The 25,097-nt window shown below is 36.5% G+C and overlaps 1 protein-coding gene and 1 non-coding gene across 3 annotated transcripts in view; one reads left to right on the top strand and one right to left on the bottom strand.

The window, feature by feature from the left end:
* Window positions 1-25,097, top strand: part of UNC13C (unc-13 homolog C) — a 547,141-nt gene that overhangs the window by 76,525 nt on the left and 445,519 nt on the right. The window lies entirely within an intron of this gene.
* LOC123325779 lies at window positions 19,733-19,835 on the bottom strand. Its single transcript, XR_006540636.1, has one exon. It is a non-coding gene; the product is annotated as a U6 spliceosomal RNA (small nuclear RNA).

Consider the following 25,097-nt stretch of genomic DNA (forward strand, 5'->3'; position numbering starts at 1 on the left):
GTTGTTACCATAGTACTTGTGTCACTATTGGAAATAAGCAGTCCGTTGGCCAGATGCAGTACTAGTGTCTTGCTGGAAGCCTGTTGATGGCTTTAGCAGATCAGTACTCCTTGTTATGCCACCTGTTGTTCTGGAAGGAAGGCAAATCCTGTGTTCTGTGACTGAAGTTCATGGTCTGGCAGTTTCTCAGGGTAGCAGTCTGAGAAAGACCTTCTTTCTACCAGTGTTTTGGTAGCAGTGGTTGCTTCATGCCCATCGCAGATCTGGGGCCCAACCACAATGGCTATTTGATGACTCACTCGTACACACACTAATAGAACACATTCACACAGAGACACACACACGGACTTGTACAGTCACACACACACACACAGACACAGACACACACACACATATACCCTGACACACACAATTTTCCCTAGGGATGCACCAGGGTGACTGAGCACAGCCCACTTTCATCACCTTAATATTTAGGCCTCTCACAGCTGAAATCTTATCTTGTTGGACCAAAAGCAAACTATTTCCTGACCAAAGTGAATAATATTTCTTCCAAGAAAAAGCTGTATCTGGTGCTTATGTATAGAACATTTTATAGTTTTGCATGTATTTATTATCTTATTTGAAAACACAATAATATTTTTTATAGATTAAAAAAACAAAGCTCAGGGACATTAAGGGACATTGCCCAAGGACATGCCACTTTTATAAGACAAACCTCTCCCTCTCTCTTATATTTCCTCCAATTTAGGGTGCTTTAATTTAAAAATATTACAAATTATTCTAATGTAAAAATTATTCAGACATAAAATGTAAAAGAATAATGTTATGAGTATCCATGCACTCACCACCCAGTTTAGGCAATAAAATACTGCAGATAGAATTGAATCCTCTGTGTATCTCCCTCCATCCACTTCCATCTCTCTTCCTAGTAAGCAACCATTATTCTGTATCTGATGCTTATCATTTTCTTACATTTCTTTAACTTTTTACTACATATGTATGTATCCTATGGACATTCTTGTACATGTCTTGTACATGTCTCCATAGAAGAGAGCCTCCAAGGAATATATAAGAAATAGCACAGAGGATCATAAGGGAAGGGAGGAAAACTGAATAGGAAGAAATCATAGAAAAAGATAAACCTTGAGAGATCTTGACTCTGGGAAACAAACTGAGGGTTGCTGGAGGGGTGATGGGTGGGTGATGGGGTAATTGGGTGATGGGCATTAAGGAAGGCACGTACTGTGATGAGCATTGGATGTTATATGCAACTGATGAGTCATTGAACCCTACATCTAAAACTAATAATGTACTGTATGTTGGCTAATTGAATTTTAATAATTAAAAAAGGAATATATGGAAGAATGTGACTATCCAGTCATGGAAATTCACATCTTCAGCATAACTTGATATTGTCTAATTGCACCCTAAAGTTGTACCCAGCTACACTTCACCAGCAGCATTTCAAAATGCATAAGTAGATACCATATCTCTGACAACTTTTTGTATAATTCTCTTCTGCCAATCTGATGGAATTGTTAATTCATATATTTTGTTCTTTTCTAACAGACTATTTGTCCTTTTATCTTTGAGTTGTAGAAATTCTTCATATACCTTGGATTATAATCTTTCATCATTTAAATTGTCTAATGATATCTTCTCTCAATCTCTGACATTTTCTTTCACTCTTTTTGGGTGACTTTTGATAAGTTTTGTATTTACTGTAGTATAATTTAACATTTTCTTCCTTTATGAGATGTATTTTGGGGGGGAGGGTTATTGAAGAAATCTGTCCCTATCCTAAGGCCATATAATCTCTTAAATTTTCTTCTAAAAGTTCGAGAATTTTAATTTTTATAATTCTCTAATTTTTCTAAACTTTTAAAGGAATAACATGAAATGGAAATCCAATTTTCTTTTTCTTCATATATGTATATAGTTATCTCAACATAATTTATTCAATCTTCCATTCTTTCCCCACTGATTTGTGATGCTACATCTGTCTGTTTATGCAGGGTCTATTGGAGGCTCCCCTATTCTGTTCCATCAGAGTATTTGTCTCTAAACCAAGTCCACAATCTTAATTACTTTAACTATTACATGAAGTAATATTTATTATAGCTTTGTTTTTTGTTGGATATTTTTAGCCCTTTGCTCTTTTGTAGAAATGTAAGAATCTGCTCAAATTCAATGAAAAACACCATGGATATTTTGATTGTCATATTATTTCCATCACTCTATATTGCCCTTTTTGTATAATAAAACTTTTCATTCTCTTTATCTATTTTTTTCTCCAATTTATGACAATATGATTTTGGTCTCCTTGAGGAGGTCCATTTTGCAGCTAGATTTGTGTTTGTGTGTGTATGTGAGTGTGTGTGGGAGGTGGTTAATGTATCCAGTAAATGATAGGGCTACTGATATGTGCCTTAAGGATCAGGGTGTGGGTTTCAGAATTTAGGTAACTAAAAATGACTACTCCCATCAGCCCACTTTAGAATTAACTAAAAAGCCAAAGACATAATTACACTTCAGTGGGTAAATGTCAGAAGGTTGAGTTACATCCTAAGAACGATTATCCTCTTAGCATCATTCAGACTCTTTCTTTGCTGTGTGATAGCCCACAGTGGGATGCTGTTGAAAGAACAGTGACTTTATAATTACTTGCATCTTCTTCAGACACAGAATTTGCAACTTATGGGTTGATGGGGAATCACTTATTTGAGCTTGTGTTTCCTATCTGTAAATGAAGATAATAATATGCAGCTTACAAATGAGATAGTAAATGTGAAATGTCTTCTTTGTCATAGATGTATAATAAAACATTAATTTCCTTCCTCTTTAGAAGAACTAAATTCAGGATATTGTACCCAAATCTTTGCTGAGAAGCAAGAAGAAGCATTATTTGCAGGTGATTTAACTCCTTGTTGAGCTAACGACAGTAGTGGCTCAATTAATTTTTAATGGCTAAGAAGATGATTTCTTTTACATTATGCAAAAATTTTAAGTGAAATAAGAAAGGCTTTGGAATAAGACATTTCTTTTTTAGAATCCTGCCTTCACTCTTTACTGCTTATGTGATCTCAGGAGAAGTCCGGTTTCTTATTAAAGATATTGAGATAATTCCTTTAAGGTCTTTATAAAAATTAAAGACATTTTAAAAAGTAGATTCAATTTTGCACTGCACTGTCTGCTAGAGAGTAAGTGCTGAATAATTAGTAGCTGCTATTTTTACTATTTTATAAGACCGAGCTTTCAAATGCATTGGCATAGAGGAGGAACTTCTAAATCTTCCTACCTGCTTTAGAACAATCTCATTGAGATATGTGCCAATAAATAATAACTCATTTTTTTGCTTTGAAATAAATTGAGCCCTAACACCTGAAATTTTTCATGTAGCTTTCACAGAGTCATCATTCAATAAGCACACATAGGAAAATGGGATAATGGAAAATAGGTATTTATTTATCTCAATTATTGCTGTCAGAAGTATGGTTGACAAACTATAATCTTATCGGGACACCTGAAAAGATTAGCAAATAAATCATTAATAAAACACTTTCAACTCTGGGATTCTAATGGCATAGAACAAAGGGAAAAGGATCCTGGACCTCCTCAGGGTTAAGCTGGAGGAAAATTCTGATGGACAAAGCGCCATCAAAAGAAATTCAAGAAAGGACATGGACACATTTTCATAATCTCTTCCACAAAGAAGCAAAAGGATTTAAAAATTTAAAAATCCACCACAAATGTTCCCTTTTTGGCAAAGCACAAGAAACATGAAGAAAGCTACATCAAGGCACATCATAAGCAAAATGCTCCACACAAATGAGAAATTTTTATAAGTTAATTTTATTATATTTTGTATTTAATGGAGTACGTGGTGATTGCGGGAAGACTATAAACAACATAATTGGTAGTGTTTTTCTAGCCCAAACCCAGCTTTCGGATCTTTCTTCCTTCTTTGTTAGGTATTGCAGGCCCTGTAAATATTGCCAACAGCTTTCTCTCCTGGGTGCTGATGAGTGCTCCACCCCCTCCCCCACGAACAAGTGTGCACACACCTGCAGCCTGATGCTTGTTGATGACTGGGGCTCCCACTCCCAATTTTCCCTGTGCCGGGCCAGATCTCAGTTTGCTCCCTCCCACCTGAGACCCTGCCTCGATTGGCTCGCTCCCCGTGCCCGGTCTGCTGCACGTTAGCATCCAGGTGCCGGCCGGCTAGAGCTGTGGCCCTCCAGCCCCCGCACGTGCGGATAATTGCGCCGATGAGGAAAGCTCTAGAAATCCACGAGGAAGCGTAAGTGGGTGGAGAAACTAAAACAGGCTCTGGGGCGGGCCCTGAGGAGGGACGTGAGAGTGGGCTCCGAGACCATGGGGAAGTGGTGGGGAGAGGAAGTGGAGGCTGGAGGTGAGCTAAGGAGCCTAGGAGAGCACGCACGGAGGAGGTGGGGAGCAGGCTGCCCAGCAGGGACAAGAACGGAGCCTGTGTTGTCTCAAGAGCTACTTGGACCAAGCCTTGGCCACTCCGGGAAGGGGGAGCAGGTAAGGCAGCAAGCTCTGGAGGGAGGCATGAAAACCCCTCCTCTCTACCCGTGTACCCCAAGGGACCTCAATAATAACAAATAAATTTAGTTCCCTCTGGGGGCTGGCCTCCCCGGCAGGAGTGGTGAGGCTCAAGGGCAACCAGACAGCCCCCCACACCCATTTGCTCATGTCTGAAATGATCTCAATAGCAAATAAGACCTTCCACTTCCATACTTAGAAGACTGAAATTCTAACACAAAGGACAAAAGATTCCTGACCCCACATGAACTCATAGTAGCGTGTAAGTGACTGAAATACGACCTGTTCCAACACTGATAGAGGGAGGGAAAAGGGACACGTCCCCTAGTTTGGAAAAGCGCCTTGAAATCAGACGCTGTGGTTCTAAAAGGCCCATAGCCCCGGTCTCACCTATTTCTCCGGGGCAGTTTACCTGAAATCAATCTCAGACGGAGAGAAATGGCCGGGGCGGAGTTCCTAGTGTGAGCGATGGTGGTGGTGGTGGTGTTAGCTGCAGTGTGGACGACTCAATTACTTCATCTGCCTGAGATTTCACCTGAGACTTTTGTGTAGACGTATTTCACAAATCTCTGCATCGCAAAATACTCCCAAGTATTGAGTTCCTCAGAAGATAATATTCCTGGGCATGAACTCAGGGCAAATATGTTCCAAAAGGGACAGACATAAACATGAAGTCTTTAATTATATTGGCTCTGTAGTTAAATATAACACACTATTTTTCTGAGTCTGCAGAATCTTCTCCAGAGTGACATTTTTCCCCTTTGACTCAGCTGCTTCATCTTCTCAGCCTCCCCTGCCAGCATTGTGGGGATGGCCTCTTTCCAGAGTTTGGTTGCCAGGTTATGGAGACTCGGAAATCTCTTCAACTGGTGGAACACAGATTTTTTTTTCAGCCCTTTTAAAATGTCTAACATAATACAACTGTGGTCAGCACAGTGACTCAGCCACTGAAAATATTTTTGATCCATGACATATGTGTTCAAAAGCTAATTCTTCCCTCTCTTCCTAAATAGGACACTGGCAAGTGCTGGAAAACAGAGTGCACCAACCCACTCTCGAGTCCCTTATCTTTTTAGTGCTTTTAATTCTTTTTAACGTATTTTCATGTTAATAATCTCACTTTATGCAATACTAGTAGAGTAGGTAGCACAGGTATCATCTTCATTTGACAGATCAACAGGTAAAACAAGGCACAACAAGGGTTTGTCTTTGGTCACAGAGTAAGTTAGGAGCCAACTTGGATCTAGAAGTGAGGTCAGCCTCTTGGGATGGTCCCCTGACCCAAGATCTATACAATTTCAGAACTTTGTAGCTAGACCTGTCGAGCTCCCCTGAATCTCACTATGCCTGACCTACAGGTGAAGTTTGGAGGCAACTCCCCCCCCCCCCCCGGCCCATCAGGAGTATCAGCCAGTAGAATGGGTGTAGATGGACTAGCTGCAGTCTGTCCGTCTCTGAACCAGGGGCTAATGGGCAGTAGGAAGTAACCAGATTTGCATTTTTTTTTCATATAACAATTTTATGTTCTCAGTCTGGTACTTGCAGTAAACAATATTTTCAAAATAAGTATCAGCAATGGACAAAATTTTCTAAATAAACATTACAGTTAGAAATCTAACATATCCAGGTACTTTGGCTTCACTTACACCGGGGGCTTGCTAAAGATCCTCTATCGAGGGTGGCTTTGCTTTCTTCTCCCTCAAACCTTGTTCTGTGTCTTGATCAGTTTTTCTTCTCTCATCCTCTATACTCTGTATGTGTGTGAGAGCAAAGAGGGTGGGTGTATATGTGTAAATTTTTTTCAGTATATCCAGTGTCTGGTTATTCCATTACAATGGCTACAAAACTTACTCTTTTTTTCTCCTCCACTCTATCCTGAAAGATTTTTATCTCAGATCATTGACTCCACTACTTATATCAGCCTCCCGCTCCCCCTCTTCAAGAAGAGAGAAGCTATTTCTCTTTCAAGAAATTTTATGGTTTAGGTGAGAAAGATCGGGCTCCCTGCAGAGCCCTGAGAGGAAGAGCCAAGAAAGAAAGAATTCTGTATTTCTGGCATTTTCTGGCTGCCCAAAGCATCCATCTACAGCTGACATTGATAAAATTTCATCAAAGGCATTGGTCAATCAGGCTACAGGTTTTTAAAAAAAACTATAGGAGTCATTAGCATTTAAGATATTGGTCTTTTTTCTGCATAGAATATGGTATATATTATCTCTGTTTTGCATGTTATATTACTAAAAACTCATATAGTCCCTAAGATAATTGAAAATAAATTTTAAAATGTAGTTTGACACTCCTGACAGACACACAAGCATTTTTCAACGAAAACGCATTTTGAATAAAAAGACACCTCCCGTTCTTGCGTAGGGTGACTCAAAATTATAAAGATTTCATTTTCCCTAAGTTAATGTATTTGGATTTTTTTTTAAAGATTTTATTTATTTATTAGAGAGAGAATGAGAGAGAGCATGAGAGGGAGGAGGGTCAGAGGGAGAAGCAGACTCCCTGCCAAACAGGGAGCCCGATGCGGGACTCGATCCCGGGACTCCAGGATCATGACCTGAGCTGAAGGCAGTCGCTTAACCAACTGAGCCACCCAGGCGACCCTGTATTTGAATTTTTAACTTCAAAAAATTTTGAGCTATAATTGACATACAACACTATAAGTGGGATAGCGTAATCACTTGGCTTTTATATAGTGTGAAATAACCATAATTAACATCCAGTATTTCATATATGTATATAAAAAGAACTCAGGATTTCCTCTTAAAGACTTTCATATATGCCATACAGAGGTGTTAACTATAGTCATCATATTATGTGTTACATCCCTTGTACTTAGTGAAACAAAGTTTGTACCTTTTGACCACCTTCATCTCATTGCCCTTCTGGTGACCACAAATCTGATCTTTTTCTAGGAGTTTGGGTTTGTTTTTTAGGTTCCATGTATAAGTGACATAGAGTATTTGTCGTCTTCTGTATTATACAACTTAGCACAAGGTCCATCTGTGTTGTCACAACTGACAGGATTTCCTTTTTTATGGCTAAATGATATTCTATTGTGTGTGTATATAAGCACCACAACTTCTTTATCTGTTCATCTTTCGGCAGACACTGGGTGGTTTCCATATCTTGGCTATTGGTGGTAATGCTGCTGTGAACATGGGGGTGCAGATACCTTTCAACATAGTGTTTCCATTTCCTTTGGATATATTCCCAGAAGTGGAATTGCTAGGTCATATGGTAGTTCTATTTTTATTTTTTGAGTAACCTCGATATGTTTTCTGTAGTGGCTGTACCAATTTACATTCCTACCCACAGTGCATAAGGTTTCTTTTTCCTCCCTGTCCTCACCAGTGTTGGCTATCTCTTTGATAACCATTCTAACAGATGTGAGGTGATACTTCATTATGATTTTGATTTGTATTTCCCTGATGATTAGCGATGTTGAACACCTCTTCGTGTTACTTGTTAGCCATTTGTATATCTTCTTTGGAAAAATGTTCAGATCTTTTACTGTTTTTTTTTTTTTTGAAGTGTAGTTGACATACAATACTACATTTCAGGTGTACAACATAGCGATTCAACATTTATATACATTATGATCAGGGTAAACATAACATCCATGTGTCAACATACAAAGTTGTTACATATCAACTAAATTCCTTATGCTGTATCTTGTATCCCCATGTCTAACTTATTTTATAACTGGAAGTTTGTACCTTGTAATTCCTTTGTCCTATTTTGCCCATACCTCCACCACCCTCCCCCTTGGTAACCACCAGATTATTCTTTGTATTTATGAGTCCATTTCTGTTTTGTTTTGTAGATTCCACATACAAGTCAAATCATAAGACCTTTGTCTTGGTCTGACTTATTTTACTTAGCATAATACCATGTTAATGGCAAGAGTTCATTCATTTTCATGACTAATATTCCATGTGTATGTATACAATATCTTTTTTCCAGATCATATAGTAGTTGTACTTTTAATTTTTTGAGGAACCTCCATACTGTTTTCCACAGTGGCTGCACCATTTTTCAGTCCCACAAGCAGTGCATGAAGGTTCCCTTTCTCCCACAACACTTCCTTTTCTCTCACCAACGCTGGTTATTTACTGTCTTTTTGATAGCCATTGTGATAGGTTGTGAGGTCATACCTCACTGTGGTTTTGGCTTAGTGATTAGGTGGTTTTGACCTGGTGATTAATGATGTTGAGGATCTTTTGTGTCCGTGGCCATCTGTTGCTCTTAAATGACTATTCAGGTCTTCTGCCCAATTTTAATTAGATAGTTTGTGGAGGGTTTTGCTATTATATTGTGTGAGTTCTTTATATCACTGTACTTCCTTTGTCAAAGATTAATTGACCATGTAAGCATGGGTTTCTTTCTGGGCTTTCTATTTTGTTCTAGTGATTTATAGGTCTATCTTTGTGTTACTACCATACTCTTTTGATTACTGTATTTTGTGTTAGAATTTAAAATCAGGGAGCATGACACCTTCAGCTTTGTTCTTCTTTCTCAAGGTTGCTTTGACCTTCTGGGCTTGTTGTGGTTTTATACAAATCTTAGGATTATTCTAGTTCTGTGAAAAATGCCACTGGTATTTTGATAGGGAATGTATGAATCTGTAGATTGCTTCGGATAGTATGGACATCTTAATGATATTCAATTATGAACATGGTATATCCTTTTGTTTGTGTTGTTTTCAATGTCTTTCATCAATGTTTCATAGTTTTCAGACCGCAGGTCTTTCGCCTTAGTTAAATTTATTTCTAGGTATTTTGATAGAATTTTCTCTTAATTTCTCTTCTATTTCATTATTGATGGAAATATAACAGATCTCTGTGTATCAATTTTGTATCCTTCAATTTCACTGAATTCATTTATTCTAATATTTTTTTTTGATAGAATCTTTAGGGTTTTCTGTATCTAGTATAATGCCATCTGCAAATAGACAGTTTTACTGCCCCCCCCCATCCCCCAATTTGGATGCCTGTTCCTTTTCTTGCCTGATTGCTGTGACTAGGACTTCCATTATTATGTTGAATAACAGTGAGGGTGGACATCCTTATCTTGTTCCTGGTCTTAGAGAAAAAGCTTTCAGCTTTTCACTGTCAGTTATGAACATGGGTTTGTCGTATATGGCCTTTATTGTGTTGAAGTGTGTTCTCTCTATGCCCTTTTGTTGAGAGGTTTTATTGTAAGTGGATGTTAAATTTTATCGAGTTCTTGTTTTTGCCTCTGTTGACATGCTTGATTTTAATCTTCCTCTTTTTTAATGTGGTATATTATCATAATATATATTATATCGATTGACTTGCAGATAGTGAACTATCCTTGCATCCCTGGAATAAATCCCACTTGACTGTGGTGTATGATCTTTTTAATGTATTTTTCAATTTGGTTTGCTAATACCTTGCTGAGGATTTTTATGTCTGTTCATCAAGGATATTGGCCTGTAATTTTATTTTGTTTTTGTTTTTTTGTTTTTGTTTTTTCTCCTTTTTTCTTTTCTTTCTCTTTGTCTGGTTTTGGTATCCGGGTAATGCTGATCTCATAGAATGAATTTAGAAGCATTACTTCCTCTTGAACTTTTTGAAATAGTTTAAGAATTTATATGTAATAACTCTTTCAGTGTTTAAAATTTATCTGTGAAGCCATCTGGTCCTGGACTTTTGGGAGTTTTTGGATTACTGATTCAATTTCATTACTAATCATTTTGTTCAGATTTTCTATTCTTGATTCAGTCTTGGAAGATTGTATGTTTGTAGGAATTTATTCACTTCTAGGTTGTCCCATTGGTTGACATATAGTTGTTTGTAGTAGTATCTTATTACTCTTTGTATTTCTGTGGTATCAGTTTTAATTTTTTTTTCATTTTTGATTTTATTTATTTGGGCCCTCTTATTTTGATGAGTCTGGCTAAAAGTTTGTCAGTTTTGTTTTCAGAAAAAAGCAGCTTTTATCTTTTTACTTACTGTTTTTAGTCATTCATTTCTGCTCTCATCTTTATTTTCTTCTAACTTTGGATTTTGTTCTTTCTGTAGTTCCTTTAGGTTTAATGATAGATTGAGATTTTTCTTGTTTCTTGAGGTAGTCCTGTATAACACTATAAACTCTCTTAGAACTGCTTTTGCTGTGTCCCACAGATTTTGGACTGTTGTGTTTTTATTTTCATTTGTCTCAAAGTATTTTTGATTTCATGGACTTACTAGTTGTTTAGTAGTATGTTTATCCTTGTTTTTTTGTTGTTGTTTTTTGTTTCCTAGTTTCTTTTCTCTTGTAGTAGACTCCTAGTTTCATACCATTGTAGTCAGAAAAGATGCTTGATATGATTTCAGTCTTCTCCAATTTATTGAGAACTGTTTTGTGGTCTAACATGTGATCTGTCCTGGAGAATGCCCCCTGTGCGTTTGAAAGAATGTATTCTGTTTTCAGATGGAACGTTATGTATATATTAAGTCCATCTAGTCTACTGTGTCATTTAAGGCCACTGTTTTCTTACTGATTTTCTGTCTAGATGAATTATCTATTGATGGAAGTGGGGTGTTAAAGCCCCCTACTATTTTATACTGTCCATTTCTCTTTATGTCAATATTTTCTTTGTTTTTAGATACCCCTATGTTGTGTACATAGGTAATTATAAGTGTTAAATCTTCTTGGATTGATTTATAATTAGGTAATGCCCTTCTTTTTTTCTTGTCAGTCTTTAAAGTCTGTTCTGTCATGTGTATAACTGCCTCAGCTTTATTTTGGTTTCCGTGTCTTTTTCTTTTTATTTTCTTTATATGTCTTTAGATCTGAAGTGGGTGTCTTGTAAGCAGCATATAAATGGCTCTTTTTAAAATTCAGCCACCCTATTTTTCTTGATGGGAGCATTTAGTCCATTTCCATTTTAAGTAGTTATTAGTAGATATTAGTACTCCCTGCCATTTCATTGTGTTCTGATTGTTTTTGTAGTTATGTTTCTTTCTTGCTCTCTCCCCTTATAATTTGGTGACTTAGTGTTATATCTGTATTCTTTTCTCTTTATTTTTTGTGTATCTATTTCCAGTATTTGGTTTGTGGTCATCATGAGGTTTATATATAATATCCTACATATAGCAGTCTATTTTAAGTTGATGGTTGCTTAAGTCCAAGTGCATTCTAAAAGCACTACGATTTTACTCCCCCAACATGCTTTATATTTTTGTTGTCCTATTTTAGATGTTATTTTGTGTATTCCTTAACTAATTATTATATGTCTAGATGATTTTTACTATTTTTGTCTTCTAACTTTTGTAGTAGCTGTGTAGGTGATCGGTCTACTACATTTACTATATGTTTATCTTTACTAGTGAGACTTTTTTTCCCATAATTTTCTAATATCTAATTATGGCCTTTTCTTTCCTGTTTAAAGCAGTACATTTAACATTTATTAAGGCTGATTTGGTGATGAACTTGTAGCCTTTGAGAAACTCTTTCATCCCTCCTTTAATTCTGAGTGATAACCTTGCCAGATTTAGTACTTTTGGTTGGAAGTTTTTTTCCTTGCACTTGTGCTTTTGTTCTCTAGCACCTTGCACTTTTAAAAATATATATATTTTATTATTTGAGAGATCAAGAGAGTGAGCGGGGGGAGGGACAGAGGAATAAGCAGACTCCTCACTGAGTAGGGAGCCTGTTGCTGGGCTCAATCCCAGGACCGTGAGATCATGACCTGGGCTGATGTCAGACAGGACTATTGAGCCATCCAGGTGCCCCAGTACTTTGCACTTTTAATATGTCATGCCAGTCCCTTCTGGCCTGTGAAGTTTCTGCTAAAATATCAGCTGATAATGTTGTGGGAGCTCCCTTGTATATTATGTATACATATGTATACAAAATATACTATGTATATTTTTTCTGGCTGCTTTTAATATTTTCTCTTTAACTGTTGGCACATTGATTATAATGTGCCTTGCTGCAGGTCCCTTTGGGATTCATCTTATTTTGGATTCTGTGCTTCCTAGGCTTGGGTATCTCTTTCCTTCATCAGGTTAGGGAATTTGTCAGCTATTTTTTCAGATAGGTTTTTGACCCCTTTCTCTTTATCTTCCCCTTTTGAAGCCTCTATAATGTTAATGCTACTATATTTAATGTTACCCAGAGTTCCCTTAAAATATCCTCATAACAGCTTTTAGCTGTTTTTAGTGGTTAATTTCTACTACGTTATTTTGTAGATTGCTAATCTGATCTGCTATTGATTCCCTCTGGGGTATTTTTCAATTATTGTATTTTACAGCTCTTATTAGTTCTTTGTATATTTTCTATCTTTGTTGAAGTTCTCATTATGTTCATACATTCTTGATTTCATTGAGCATCTTTATGACCATGACTTTGAACTGTTTATCTGGTATTGCTTATCTCCATTTCATTTAGTTCTTTTCCTGAGATTTTGTCTTATTCTTTTATTTGGGCATATTCCTCATTTTGCTTAATTCTGTTTCTGTGATTTAGGTAGATCAGTTAGCTCTCCCAGTCTTGAAGGGCTGGCTTTATGCAGAAGGTGTCCTGTGGTGCCCAATAGCACAAATCCACCTGGTGACCTGAGCCAGGTACCCCAGGATTATCCCCTGTGTGGCCTGTGTACATTCTTCTATTGTGGCTGGTTCACAACTGGTGTGGAATCTGGTGTGCAGAGCTGTTCTCTGGCATGGCTGTCTGCAAGGTCTGGCCACGAGTGCTATGGCCCAGCTGGTGAGCAGAACTGACCTCTGGCCCATCTAGCTGAGAGGCCTGGCTGCAGCTGTTTTAGGCATGCTGCATGGCTTGCCATAAGGTCTGGCTGTGACTATTATAGGTGTGCTAGAGTGTGGTGCTGGACCCCCAGAATGGTGGTGCTTGGGATGGGCTCTGGGGGGCAGCCAAGGCTATCTGTCAGGAGCACTAGGGTGGGAAGCCACTTCGGAGGGTCTCTGGTGCTCGTTGATGGTGCCTGCCAAGAGCGCTGGGGCAGGGAGCTGCTTGGGAGGATCTCTGGTGCTTGGGTGGAGTCTCCATTTCCTACTGCCCTCTAGCTCTCCTGAAGAAAAACCCCACTGGTTTTCAAGGCTGACTTTACAGGTGTTTGTCTTCCCAGTGCTTGTCCTAGGGCCTTGAAGACCAGTTTGGAGCTTGGGACTCCTCTTGCTCAGCCTTCCTGCTTGTGTGTTGTCACACCAGAGGTGTGGTTATTGGCAAAACTGTCTCTGCCCCTTCTACCCATCTCAGTGTGCTTTTTCTTTATCTCTTTAATTGGTTTTAATCTGTTCCTCTATAGTTTGTTCTCAGAGATAGTTCTATCTATATGTAATTGTAGGTTTTGGTATGTCCCTGTGAGCTCAGGATCCTCCCATTCCACCATTTTGATTCCATTTGACCATTTTTAAATTGGATTGGTTTTTGCTGTTGAGTTGTATGAGTTTTTTATGTATTTTGGGTATTAATGCCTTATCAGATAAATTGTTTGCAGTTTTTTTTTTTTCACATTCCTTAGGTTGTCTTTTCATTTTGTTGATAGTTTCTTTTGCTGTGCAAAAGCTTTTTAGTTTGATGTACTTGCCCTTGTTATATTTTTTTACTTGTGCTTTGGGTGTCCTATCCAAAAGCCTTTCCAATACCCATGTCAAGGAGCTTTTTTCTTTAGTTTTCTTCTAGAAGTTTTATGGTTTCTGGTCTCACATTTAAGTCTTTAATCCATTTTGAGTTAATTTTTGTGGGTGGTATAAGATAAGGGTCTAGTTTCATTGTTTTAGATGTGAATATCCCATTTTCCCAGGACTATTTATTGAGGAGACTGTCTTTTCTCCATTAAGTATTCTTGGCTTTCTTCTCATATATGGTAAACTAATATTAACCATATATGTATGGGTTATTTCTGGGCTTTTGATTCTGTTCTGTTAGTCTATTTGTCTGTTTTTATGCTAGTACCACACTATTTTGATTACCCCAGCTTTATAATAACTTGAAATCTTCTTTCTCAGGATTGTGTTGGTTATTTGGGGTCTTTTATGGTTATATATAAGTTTGATTGTTTTTTATACCTCTGCAAAAAAAAAAATCTTAAAAGCAGCTAGAGTGTAAAAGACACTAGCAGACCCCAATCCAAGAAATGTTAAAGGAAGTCTCTCAGAAAGCAGCAAAATCATATCAGAAAGAAATAGAAATCCATACAAATGAATGAAGAGTGCTGGAAATATCACCTACATGAAAAACATGTAAGTTGTTGTCTCTGCTTATAAAGGGTTTAAACCTATTAGGGAAGTAAAAATCTTGGTTGGAGGATTTATAATTCAACAAAATTGGCCTAATTTATCATTAAAATTTACATATTCAGGGAATATGTATTTTATTTTTTTCTGTAATAATTCAGTTTTATTACTCTGGCTAAGAGATCCGAAGGTAGCTTGAGGTTTACATTTTTTTTTTTTTTTATAGTTCTTCAAGAGTTTAGGTGCCGCATTGCCATTATAAGCTGGCTGCAAATTATTTGACTCTTACTTATAAAACTTTAATTTTGCATGTGTGTGTGACATGTGTTCATGGAAAAATACATATAAGCAAAATGAACTATCACACAGAAATAAGCACTTAAGTTTTTGATATATGTGTGTATACATATGTGCATGTGCACACAGTACTTGGGATTTAATCCTACATATGTGAACTGGCACCAAATATACTGCTTTGCAATCCATTATGTTTTACTTTACAATATAGAATGAATATATTTTCATGCATATGTGTATGAAACTTTCCAATTGAAAAACAGACCTGGAGAGTGGGTAAAAATACAAAATCTGATGAGATTCTAGTACCAAGGAAACTCCCCAAAACAAAATTTCACCAGATGATTAAAAGTAAAATGAAGATCAAAGATATATCAGAAAATGCTAACAGAAAGAAAGGGCCAGATTTTAATATCAGACCCCCCCGCCAAAAAAAATCAAAGCCTAAAGCACACAGGATAAGGATGACTGCATGAATGCCTTTGCTTTCAGTGCATCATCACAACCTTGTTTCTTACTCTTTTTTTTTTTTTTTAGATTTTATTTGTTTATTTGACAGAGACACAGCGAGAGAGGGAACACAAGCAGGGGGAGTGGGAGAGGGAGAAGCAGGCTTCCCGCCGAGCAGGGAGCCTGATGGGGAGCTCGATCCCATGACCTGAGCCGAAGGCAGACTGAGCCACCCAGGCGCCCCTTTTGTTTCTTACTCTTCTCTCTCCCCTAAGTCTTTCCAACTCATCTGTGCCTCTTATCAATTCAAGGTCCAAATGGTTCCTTGGAGCATCCTCTTTAAATCCCCAGTCAGGTCGGGTCAGTCCTCCTCTAAGATTTCCTTCTGCTTCCTTGTTTAGCCAATATGTCACTAAAATACTATTTTCATTGACATAAAAAGAAAAGTGTGACTAATATTTTTGATAGTTTTATTTCAAATATTTCCCATATCACAATTAAATGCCTAAGTCATGGTCTGATTTTTCGGATTTTTTTTCAAAGATTTGTTTTATAGAGAGAAGGAGGGGAGAGAGAGAATGAGTAGGGGTAGGAGCAAAATCTCAAGCAGGATTCCCACTTAAGCACGGAGCCCAACATGGGTCACCATCCCACAACCCTGAGATCATGACCTGAGCTAAAATCAAGAGTTGGACGCTTAACCTACTGAGCCACCCAGGTGCCCCTGATTTATTTATTTTTTTTAAAATATACCAGTAATTGAACAGAATAAGGCTGAAAATAAGGACTACCTGTTACAAGGGTAGGGGAAAGGTTATAAAAAAGAGAACTTTTGTTTTAAATGATAATCATTCAACTATCAGTATAAACCTTTCCAAGCCAGTTTAACCTAGTGTCTGACACACTTGTATTGCTTGATATATATAAGTATGTGCCAGACATGGAGTTAAAAATGTAGAATTAGTTATAAAGACGATCACCTGGTTCCCATTTTTTTGAAGGAGCTCACAATCTGCAGAGAGGCAGTAAAATAAGGCAGTCTTTAAAATTTATGGTATTAATCCAACTTTGGAACCCAACTGAGAACTGGAGGAGAATTTGCTTTCAGTGACGCTGCTTTCCTACAGAATGAGAACTCAGCTATTAGTTTAAAGGGTATTCGAGTGATATACAACATGTATGGGAAGTAGTTTTCTCTCAAACTTTTATATTAAATAGCATTATTCCCATTACTTTCAGATGGTTTTGCTGTCTACTTTTAAGGAAACATGAGACTAGATTAGACCATATCTTAAGGCCTCTTTATTTTCATTCTAGGATTAAATAAAAAGAGCAAAGCATCATTTGAAATGAAACTTCTAATGAGAAGATTTGAGTCTTGAGGGAATTTTTAATACAAGGTTACTGAGAACTGGTACAAGCAAAAGAAAGAATGATGGTTTCTGTCACTGTGTGTGTGATACCACACCTTGTAAAACATGCTTCAGAGAATTTTTCAGGCATCTTTTGTTTTTGGTTCTGTAGCAAATTTTTGAAGATAATGGTTTGACAATAGTTTTTCTGTTATTTCTACAAAAAAAAAGTATTTGAGTAAACCCTTTAATTTAAAATCTCAAACAATGTAGGTGAAGAAAAAATTATCCAGTATGTAGTAGATTTGATATCAAGTCTCAAATTATACCACATTTCCTCCCCCACCCCATCATAGAATGTAGATTTACCTCCAAAACTAGGTAAGAATTATTCGTGATCAAAGGAAAGGGGCTTGTCTTTCACTTAGTTGTAACTTGATGTTTTCTCTCCATTTCTCTTATTTTGACTGAAAACTAGCAGCACTAGGTTAAAGGGGTAAAAATACACAGTCAGCTGGATTTTTCTCCAGGGTTTGACTTAGTGATTACAGGAGAATGAGTCTGCTATGGGGAATACTACAGATTCAAGCAACTCTGTAGACAGAGGCACTCAGCAAATTCAGAAGAGGGAGCATTCCATGTGGCTGTTCGATACTGGGGTGGTTTGCTTTTCTACATTAGGCTGGGAGGAAATCTGATATACAGAATGAGAGTCAGAACCTGGAATATGGGTGCAGGCTTCCGATTCATTTACCTAGAGTGTGATTCCTGTCCTCTCCACCTGTTTATGGGGATACCCCACCCACTTTTTCTATCTTTTGGGTTGACAGATGTTTCCTAAGATTAGAAATCTTTTCCATGTGTGGCTGTCTCAGCCTCCAGTAAAGGTTTACAGAACTGAGAGAAAAATATCAAGTTCTTTGCTAGCAGAGGCAAAATTTTTACAGACTATATTTTCTGACTAATAGAAATAATTTTATTTTTAATCTTCAGAATAATCCATACACCGTTAGCTCTGTGTGTACAGGCACTCCTTGATAAGAGGTAGAATCATGAAAGAGTGTGGATTGTAAATTGCAGGGGTGGGGATGGAGATATTATGGGTGAATAATCCTTCTCCTCCTGCCAAATCTGTTCAGACAGATTGTGAAAAACATTCGCTATCAGAGTCCCTCTGCTTTGTGGCTACACCACCATCTTTAGGCATTAGCAGTCAAGAAAAGGTCTATTCTAAACATCCTCTGTGAGTGTGGTTGCAGGTCTTCTGTTTGAAGTAGAAATATTAATTCTGAATCTGGGAAATTCTGCAAGAGACAAACAGTACTTTACAAAACTCTGTACCAGGAGGGGTAGGAAAAAATGTCATTATTCTGTTTGTTAGGTCGAATGAAATCTGAATGCAAAATCAACCTCTGTTTTCAGTGTATTTCCTGGGAAGTGAAATTGCCGTCCATGTTTTGAAGACTTGGAGTGAAGAGATTATAAGAATAAAATAATGCATTTCATGGTAACTGGTTTCAAAATGATTAAAAGAGGCTTTCACTCAGAAAAAAATGTAATTGAATATTATTTGAACATTATAGCTCTAGCCATATGACCTCTTTTGTGAAAATTAATGAATACTAGTTTTCTGGACCATTAAGCAGAGCCTGGAGCAAAGATCAGAGTTGTTTTGTTGTGAATTTTCTTCCTCATGAACTTTGGTGCCTAATATAATTCCCTTTTTTTAGTGATTTACTTGAAGAGAACTTATTAGCTTCATGAATGACTTCCATTAGAGATTACCTAGCTAACGGGCAGGGATGGAAAGCTTGATGACTTAGTTCTTCCTCTGACAACGTCATGTTAGAGTCAACAGTTGCTTTCCAGAAGCTCACACCCCATTGTACTTTCTTTAACACACAATACTTATTTACAGGGTTATCACTAGGTTAAATGAATCAAAGAATTCTGCCTATACAAGTTGATGATGACTTACTTTCCTTGGTGAAAGAGCAGGGTGTGATGCACACTGCAAAATTGGACGGAGCGTACTCTACCTTCTCCTTTTTTCCTGAATTTATACCAGAATTGCTGTTTTGGTAAATGAAATATAATTATCATTTTCATTTTGACTTGACACTTGAAAACACATCCTCCTGTTTATAGGATATGATGAGGTAGATGTTAGTAACCAAAGGCTCCCACATACCTTCCTTAACCGAGAATTCTGTAAACATCAAATCGGTTAAACATAGAAGAGTTATGTGATCTTGCTAGAAAATGACTTTATTATGTTCTTATTAAAAAAAATAAAGTTGATACCTAAAATCAGCGGTTTTTGTTCTCCTTTTTAAGAGCACTGACCCAGTTATAAAGCAGATAAAGTCAGAACTGCTGTGCTTGAATCTGAGGTGGTGGGTGCCAAGTCCTAGATGCCAAGCCCTTCCTTGCCCAGTGAAGCTTCTCTCAGGATCTCCAGGGCTTCTCAGAACACAATCTGAAGCACACTAGGCAACATGATCTCTACGATCTCTGAGATAAGAGGATTCCAACAAGCAATTTTTGTTTGCATGTTATTTGCTCTGTACTCTGCTTTACCCCATGTGTAATTGATGGGGTATCATCCAAGTATGGTAAGATTTGGTAAATGGAAAAGCCAAAGAATACTTGAGGGCACAAGGAGCCAGTCATGTGAGGCAGAGAGGATGGAATGGGTTGTTTGGTAGTAAATAGGGCAATAGGAAAGGAGCTACTGCTCTTTAAAGGTTATTTCACGCTCTAGTCTTTCCTTCCTTTCCTAGGGACAATCACTATAAAAAAAACTCGTGTATTCTTCCAGGATGTATTATAATTTCACTATCCATAAATATAGAAATGATGCCATGCTAGATAATTCTGTCATCCTTTCACAGGGTCCATGCTAATCTTCTCTGTATCATTCCAATTTTAGTATATGTGCTGCTGAAATTGCTTTCTAGACTAGATAATTTCTGAAACTTGCTTTTTAAACTCAGTGTTCTTTTAAAAACTACATTGATGCCTATTGGTCTAATTAATTCATCCAAATGTATTTTACCATATAAATATATCAAAATTATTCCCTATTAATGGGAAAAATATGGTACAGTATACCCTATGACAAATAATGTTGTAGTATACATCTTTTTATTTGTAATCTGCTACATAAGTGTAAGATTCTGTTCATGTTACATACCTAACAGATTTTCAAAGGTGGTCATAGACATTTTTAACAGTACCTCATGGAAGTTTCCATCCATAACAACTTGACAGTCTCAGATATTTCATTTTCTTTTCCATTCCAGTGGTTGTGAAATAAGGTATCAGTGCTTAATGTTAACTTGCACAATCCTTATAGCTTAACAGTTTGAGCACCTTTTCCTATGCTAATTTCCTCTTAGGAAATGCATTTCAACATGCAATTTATTTTTCTACCTGTTTTTCAAATTCTTTTATGGAGGCAAAGCTAATCCTCCGTTGTATGTTGCAAATACATTTTCCTGCTCTTGTTTCTTTACTTCTGATGTGATACATTTGTCATGCCTATTTGTGATAATTTATGCTTTCTGTGTCTTGTGGCAATTTATACATAGAACATATATCTATATACGTATATAGATATAATCTATATTCTATATTTAAAGTTTGTCCACATTTAGATTTTAATGTACCATGTTTAAATTTTTTTTCAGGGCGGCTTTTTAAATTTTTTATTTAAATTCAATTTAATTAACATATTATTAGTTTCAGAGGTAGAATTTAGTGATTCATCAGTTACATGCAACACCCCGTGCTCATTACTTCAAGTGCCGTCCTTAATGCCCATCACCCTGTTACCCCATACCCCCACCCACCTCCCCTCCAGCAACCCTTAGGTTATTTCCTATAGTTAAGAGTCTCTCATGATTTGCCTCCCTCTATTTTTGTCTTATTTTACCTTCCCCTGCCCTATGTTCATCTGTTTTGTTTCTTAAATTCCACATATGAGTGAAATCCTATGGTATTTGTCTTTCTCTTACGGACTTATTTCACTTAGCATAATACCCTCTAGTTCCAGCCACATAGTTGCAAATGGCAAGATTTCATTTTTTGATGACTGAGTGATATTCCATTTTGTGTGTGTGTGTGTGTGTATAAAATCACATCTTCTTTATCCATTCCTCTGTCAGTGGACATCTGGGCTCTTTCCATATTTTGGTAACATGTTTAAATTTTTAAGAAATAACTACCTGTTTTCCAGTGTGATTGTAGCATTTTACGTTCTCAGGGTAAGCAAGTTTGAGTTGCTTCACATACTTACCAACACTGTTATTGTCAGTCTTTAATTTCAACCATTCTACAGTATATATTATAGTATCTAATTGTGGTTTTAAATTTTATTTCCCCAGTGACTAATGATGAAAAGTATCATCTTTGTGCTTTTTGGCCGCTCATGTATTTCATGAAGCATCTGTTCAAATTTTTGTCCAAGTTTAAATTGGGTTGTAGTTTTGATTAAATACAACTCATTTTTTAACACAGATTTTTTAAACTGCTTAATTAAAAAAAGATAGGTTAACAGGCTATTGAAAAGATAGTACAGATATCACATATACCCTTCACTGAGTTTCCCCCAATAGTAACATGTTATATAATTGGAGCACAATATAAAGACCAGGAATTTGACTGGTACAATGTGTGTACATATTTTTCATTTTATCATATGTGTAGATTGTATAACCATCACTGCAATCCAAATACAAAACTTCCATCATGCCTTGTGCTATCCCTGTCTAGTCTCTCTCATCCACCCCTCCCATGTTTAACCTTGCATAACCCCTGGCAAACACTAATCTGTTTTCCGTCTGTATAATTTTATATAAATGTAGTCATATAGTATCTGTCATCTGGATATTTTTTTTCTCCTAACATAATGCCCTTGAGATCTAAGTTGCTGTGTGTATCAGTTTATTTTTATCACTGATTAGTATTTAAGGAATACTAATGTATTCCTGGGATGTATCACAGTTTAACTATTCACCTACTGAGGGATATTTTGGTTGTTTCAGTTTGAGGCTATTAAAATAAAGCTGTTATGAACAGTCATTTGTAAGATTTGTGTGGATGTTTCATTTTTTCCAGGATAAATGCCCAGGAGTTCAATTGCTGGCTGTATTGTAGAGGTATATTTAATTTTATAAGAAATTGTCAAACTATTTGAGAATTATTGTATTTTACATTCACACTGACAATGTATGAGAGACCAGTTTCACTGCATCCTTTCTAGCATTTGGTATTGTCATTGTTTTTGTTTAACTGTTCTAATAGGTACATAGAAACATTTCATCACGGCTCCAATTTGCATTTCCTGAATATCTAGTGAGACTGATCATCTTTTCATGTGCTTGTTTGTCATTCATATGTCCTCTTCAGTGAAATGTCTCTACATCTTTTGCCCATTTTCTAATTGTGTGTGTCTGGTGGTTGTTTGCTGTTGAGTTTTGAGAGTTCTTTATATATTGTAGGTACTAGTTCTTTTTTCAATATATGGTTTGCAAATATTTTATTCCAATTTATACCTTTCTTTTTTAAAATCCTTTTTACATGGGCTTTCCAACAGCAAGTTTTTAAGACCAAATTATTGACTTTTTTGGTATCATGCTTTTGATGTCATGATTAAGAACTCTTCAAGTTTTGTCTTGGAGACTTTTTCCTGAGTTAAGGTTTTTTTTATAATTTTTATTTCATATTTAAATATTCATTTTGAGATAATTTTTGCATTAAGGTATGAGGTTTAGGTTGAGGGTGTGTTTTTGCTTATAAATATCCAGTTGCTCAAGCACCAGTTGTTTAAAAATCTATCCTCCACTGAGTTGCTTTTTGCATCCTTATAGAAAAATGAGTTCTGTGGGTCTTTATCTGGGTTCTCTATTCTGTTGCATTGATCAATGTTTAATTCCATCTATTGATATCACAGTCTTGGTTACTCTGACTATAAAAGGAGTTGTGAAAAAAAATTTATACACACACACATATATAATGTATATATATATATATATAAAATTTGGAGACTGTTGGCATTTTGTATCTCAAGGGTTTCAATTCATAAACATGGTATACCATGTATTAATACTTTCTTTGATTATTCTCATCACTGTAGGGTGGGTATTTAAATGACCGACAATAATTGTGGATTTGTCTACTTTTCAGTTACATCTCATTTTGGATTGTTATGTCTTCCTGGTCAATTTACCTTTATGTCATTATACAGTATGCCTCTCTTCTTTTGCTCTGAAGTCTACATTATCAGATATTTAGCTACTACTGTATTCTGATCATATAGTATATCTTTTTCAATTTGTTTACTTTTAGCCTACCTTTATCATTATATTTGAATTGAGTTCCTGAGCATATAGTAAGGTCATGATGTTTTTTTAATCCATCCCATTAAGGTTTTTTATTTGATATATTTAGACCATTTACATTTAATGCAATTATTGATAAGGATTAAATCTGTCATTTTATTCTTTGTCTTCTGTTTGTTTTCTCTGGTTTTCATTGTCTATTCTGCATTTCTATAGATTACTTTACACTTCAAGTTTTTCAATGTATCTCTTGTATAACATTTTTAGTGACAATTCTTGGTATTGCATTATGTATAAGTTTTTTTTTATTGCTTCCTTAAAAAATTGCCACAAACTAAAACACAATTTTTTATCTTAGAATCCTGAAGGTGAAAGGTCTGTTACAGGCTCACTGGATTAAAGTCAAGGTGTCAGCACAGCACAGCTATTCCCTTCCAGAGGCTTAGGGTAGAATCTGTTTCAATGATTTTTCCAGGTTTTAGATGCACTCAGATTTTTTGGCTCATAAACATTTTCCTCTACCTTCAAAAGCAACTGTATGTTGAGCATTTTTAAAAAGATTTATTTATTATTGGGGGGAGGGACAGAGTGAGATGGAAGTAATTCCCATCAGACTCCCTGCTGAGCACAGAGTCTGACATGGGACTCAATCCCATGACCCTGAAATCATGACCTGAGCTGAAACCAAGAGTTGGATGCTCAACTGACTGAGCCACCCAGGCACCACTGTGTGTTGAGCTTTTTAATATTACATCATGCTGACCTCACTCTCCTACCTTCCTCTTCCACTTTGAGTGTCCTGATTACATTGGACCTACCTGATAACCCTGGATAATATTCCAATATTAAGATTAGTTGATGAGCAAACTTAATTCTATCTGCAACTTTAACTTCCTTTTTCTGTATGAAATAAATTATTCTGGTTCCAAGAATTATAACATGGTTGTCTCTGGGGGCCATTAATTTGCCTACTAAACATTATATATACATAATTTGTCAAAGTTGGTTGGTGAATACATTTTGCCAGTTCTAGTGAAGTGCAAAAACCTTATTATCTACCACTATATTCCTTTATTCTCTCTCACATTTAAAGTAAAATTGTCTTAAATATTTCCTCTGTATGCATTGAGAACCACATTAGATAGTGTTAAACTTTTTGTTTCAACCGTCAAACATAATATAGAAAACTCAAGAGGAAAAGGGAAGCATATTGTGTTACCCATAGTTTTGCTTTTACCATTCACTGTCCTTTCTGGATGTTTCAAGACTCCTTTTTTCGTTTCCTTTCTGTTCAGAAAATTTTCTTTAGCCATTCATTTAAAGTAAGTTGGCTGTTTATAAAGTCTCATAGTTTTCCTTCATCTGAGAATGTTTTGATTGCCTCTTCATTCTTGAGGATATGTTTGCACTGAATATGGAATCTTGGGTTGATTATTTTCTTCTTCAGCACTCAAAGTGTTATGCCATTTCTTTCTGCCTCTATGGTTTCTGATAGAAAATCCATTCTCATTCAAATTGTTTCTCCCCTGTAGATAATGTGCCATTTCTCTTACTACTGTCAACATTTTTTCTTTGCTTTCAGTTTTCAGGAGTTTGTGATGTGTCTTGACATGAATTTTTCAGTTTGTCCTGTATATGATTTATCAGCTTATTCTGTAGATTTGTTTTATTTTTGCAAAACTTGAATTTTTTAGGCATTTTTTATTGAATAGATTTCCAGCTCTGTTATGAACTGAATGTTTGTGCCCTCCCCAAATTCAGATGTTGAAGCCCTAACTCCTAATGTGATTGTATTTGAACATAGGGCCTTTGAGAGTCAATGAGGTTTAGATGAGGTCATGAGGGTGGAGTACAATGGTGGGATCAGTGTT

This window comes from Neomonachus schauinslandi, chromosome 9 (genome assembly GCF_002201575.2).
Source record: "Neomonachus schauinslandi chromosome 9, ASM220157v2, whole genome shotgun sequence".
NCBI classification, from domain to species: Eukaryota; Metazoa; Chordata; class Mammalia; order Carnivora; family Phocidae; genus Neomonachus; species Neomonachus schauinslandi.